The sequence below is a fragment of the Podarcis liolepis genome (genome assembly GCF_965112155.1).
Source record: "Podarcis liolepis genome assembly, chromosome: 17".
Taxonomy (NCBI): Eukaryota; Metazoa; Chordata; class Lepidosauria; order Squamata; family Lacertidae; genus Podarcis; species Podarcis liolepis.
This window is the reverse complement of record NC_139571.1, coordinates 14,326,836-14,331,085: the sequence shown is the minus strand read 5'-3', so window position 1 is coordinate 14,331,085 and position 4,250 is coordinate 14,326,836.

Genomic DNA, 4,250 nt, shown 5'->3' with positions numbered 1-4,250 from the left:
TGTGTGTAAGCGAGACTTCTTGGGGGGGGGGGGTTAGAAAGAATTCAAACTGAATGGTTTTTCATGTGCAAGTGAGAGGTCAGATAAAATGAAGAGAGATTTCACTCACCATAAAAAGAAATGTGGACTATGGCTGCTTTAAGATGATGGCAACTTGGATACTATCAGCCATATTACTGGGCGGTAAAAAAAAATATGGCTTGTTTTGCTTTGCCAAGCACAATTCCTACAGATAGTTTTAACACTTTATTCCAACATGGCATATTTTGGAGCAGGGATAGAATCACAGGATTGTGGAGTTGGAAGAGTCGATCCAGTCCAACCCCATGCAATAATAATAATAATATAAATACTTTTATTATTTATACCCCGCCCATCTGGCTGGGTTTCCCCAGCCACTCTGTGTGGCTACATACAGAACACTTAAAACAGAATAGAACTTCAAATATTAAAAACTTCCCTAAACAGGGCAGCCTTCAGGTGCCTTCTCAAAGTCAGATAGTTTTCTGTTTCCTTGACATCTGATGAGAGGGCGTTCCACAGGGCAGGTGCCACCACTGAGAAGGCCCTCTGCCTGGTTCCCAGTAACTTCGCTTTTTGCAGGGAGGGAACCGCCAGAAGACCCTCGGCGCTGGACCTCTGTGTCTGGGCTGGATGATGGGGGTGGAGACGCTCCTTCAGGTCTACTCGGCCGAGACAGCTGTCTCCTACAGGGATCGAAGCTGCAACCTTGGCATTATCAGCACCATGCTCTAACCACCTGAGCTATTCAGGATGAGGAACCTAATTTTTGTGTGTGTCCAGGGACCATATTTCCTCGTGAGCAGCTTTCTGAGGGGCCATGTAGCAGAGGTGGGTGTAACCATATGCAAAAGTATGTTTGACCTTCAGGCCTGAGGCTTCCCGCCCCCGCCCTACGCCCACCAAATATTCAGCTTATATTTACAAATATTTTTCTTCTTCTTGGAAATAAAGAACACATAGCTCTTTAAAATCCAGTTCATAAATGTTAGAATGGATACCTGTCTTTGTGGCGAAAGTTATTTAATTAGTATTCTCTCCTAATTGCTCTGAGACCAAAAAAACAACACCCCACCTTGCTTTCATCACAGCACCTAGGAACTGCTACCGCTGTTTCTGTTGCTCACCAACCTTGCCTACCCCCACCAAACCCCAACCCGCCATTCCCTCACATCTTCAATCCCCCCCACACAGCTTCTCCAAGGCCCCATATTCTCACAGCCCCTTCCAGCCCCACATCCTCTCAGCTCCTCCAAGATCCCCATAACCTTCCAGCTCCTCCAAGAGCCCCCCTCCAGTATCCTTACAGCACATGTGTACCTTTATTCAGACCTCTTTTATTCGTTTAATCTGCCATTTTAAAACCTGCCTTCTCCTTTGACCCTCTGCCCTTCCCTGCCTTCATGCAAATCCAAGGGGCGTGGGGTGGCACTACAAATCTTCCAATGAGGCCTGTGCGACGACAGTCTTGCGTTTCTACATATATAGGAAGATAAACGAATGCCAGCATTATACCTGGATTGCTCTTTGCAGACTGCAGGAACTGTTTTTGTTGATGCAGCCGGCTCTCTGGGTTTTCCCTAATTTGTTTGGCGGAAGGAAAGTTGCTTAATACACTGCATGCTTGGGCAACGAAGGCTTCTGACTGTTGGTTGTGAATCCCCTTCTGACCTAATTCCTATAAATCCAAACATTTCACTTGGCCTGGGAAACAAGTACAAGGCTGAATGCTCAGGTTTGAAGTTCCAAAAGCCAACATTTTTGGTGCCACCCTTGTCCACAAATAGGAAAGATTCTCTTGTCAGTTGCCTTTACTGATTATTAAAAAGAGACCTGACGAATCAGACAAAAGCCTTATCTAGCCCTGTGTGCCTGTTGTCTTTGTCCATGGAGTTTTCTTGGCAGGGATACTGGAGTGGCTTGCCGGTTCCTGCTCCAGGTGGATCATGTTTGGTCAAAACTCTCCACTATGACCTGTCCATCTTGCACGGCACAGCTCATAGCTTCATGAGTTATTCAAGCCCCTTTGCCACGACAAGGCAGTGATCCATGCAAAGGTCCGTATAGTTAAAGCTATGGTTTTCCCAGTAGTGATGTATGGAAGTGAGAGCTGGACCATAAAGAAGGCTCATCGCCAAAGAATTGATGCTTTTGAATTCTGGTGCTGGAGGAGACTCTTGAGAGTCCCATGGACTGCAAGAAGATCAAACCTATCCATTCTGAAGGAAATCAGCCCTGAGTGCTCACTGGAAGGACAGATCCTGAAGCCAAGACTCCAATACTTTGGCCACCTCATGAGAAAAGAAGACTCCGTGGAAAAGACCCTGATGCTGGGAAAGATGGAGGGCACAAGGAGAAGGGGATGACAGAGGACGAGATGGTTGGACAGTGTTCTCGAAGCTACTAACATGAGTTTGACCAAACTGCGGGAGGCAGTGGAAGACAGGAGTGCCTGGCGTGCTCTGGTCCATGGGGTCACGAAGAGTTGGACACGACTAAACGACAACAGCCCTGTGTGTTTTCCCCCCTGCCAGTGCCCAAGCAGATGTTTTGGGGAAGCTCACCAGAAGGGGAGCAGGGCATTAGTCTTCTTGCTTGTATTCCCAAGCAATGGGCATTCAGAGGCATACTTCCTCTGAGCTTCGCTGGCCTCATGGCCAGCAGCAACTTCATTCTGCACAAATAAAAAAATGGGTGACTCTAACGCAGAGGTTTTCAAAAGGATATTCTGTGGAACTCTGCAGCATTGATACTTCCTAGAGGTCCTTCAAAGACTTCTTCTTCTTTGGCGATCCCTTGTAGTCGAGTAAGATTGTCTTCCATAAACACGGTTTTAACAATGAGTCCCTAAGTGACTGTGGACGCCAATTCTGGATCCGCACATCCTTCCACAGTGGGGACATTGGTTTCCAAGCAGGAGTTGATCCCGGCGAGGGGTTGCCAAGCGTGCCTTCCAGTGTGGTGTAGTGGTTAAGAGCGGTAGACTCGTAATCTGGGGAACCGGGTTCATGTCTCCGCTCCTCCACATGCAGCTGCTGGGTGACCTTGGGCTGGTCACACTTCTCTGAAGTCTCTCAGCCGCACTCACCTCACAGAGTGTTTCTTGTGGGGGAGGAAGGGAAAGGAGAATGTTAGCCGCTTTGAGACTCCTTCGGGTAGTGATAAAGCGGGATATCAAATCCAAACTTCTCTTCTTAGCACATTTCTTCCTTTCGTCCTGAGTTTGAGCGTCTTCAAAGCCCATGACACCTTTCGTAAAGGCTGCTCTCCAATTGGAGCGCTCGCAGGCCAGTGTTTCCCAATTGTTGGTATTCATACTACTTTAAAAAAAAAATTGCCTTGAGACAGTCTTTAAACCTCTTTTGTTGACCACCAGCATTACGCTTTCCATTTTTAAGTTCAGAACAGAATGGTTGCTTTGGAAGACTATGATCAGACATCCAAACAACGTGACCAGTCCAACAAAGTTGGTGTTGAAGAATCATTGCTTCAACACTGGTGATCTTTGCTTCTTCCTGTACACTTGTATTAGTTCACCTGTCTTCCCAAGTGATGTGTCATTTTTTTTCAGAGACACCGTTGATAGACTAGATAAATAATGGTGTGCAACCTCTTCTGAAGCACAGCTTACCCGTCACTACTAACCTTCCCCTGTAGTGTGTAGCTGCGGTGATCTTTGCTTATTCCAGTAAAAGGTAAAGGACCCCTGGAGGGTTAAGTCCAGTCAAACTTGACTGAGTGCAACACTCAGTGTACTGGAAAAAGCAAATATCAGTGTTGAAGCAATGATTCTTCAACATCAACTTAATTGGACTGGTCATGTTTGGATGCCTGATTATCATCTTCCAAAGCAACTACTCTATTCCTAACTTAAGAATGGAAAGCAAAATACCAGTGGACAATAAAAGAGGTTTAAAGGTGCTCTCAAGGCAAATCTTTTTTTTAAAAAGTGTTATAAACACTGACACCTGGGAAGCACTGGGCTGCGAGTGCTCCAGTTGGAGAACAGCCTTCACCAAAGGTGTCATGGACTTTGAAGAAGCACAAACTCAGGACAAATGGGAGAAATGAGCTAAGAGGAGAGCACGTTTGGCAAACCCTCACCATGATCAACTCCCATCCAGAAACCTATGTCCCCACTGTGGAAGGACGTGTAGATCCAGAATTGGCCTCTACAGTCCCTTACGGACTCATTGTTAAAACCGTGTTTATGGAAGACAATTTTACTC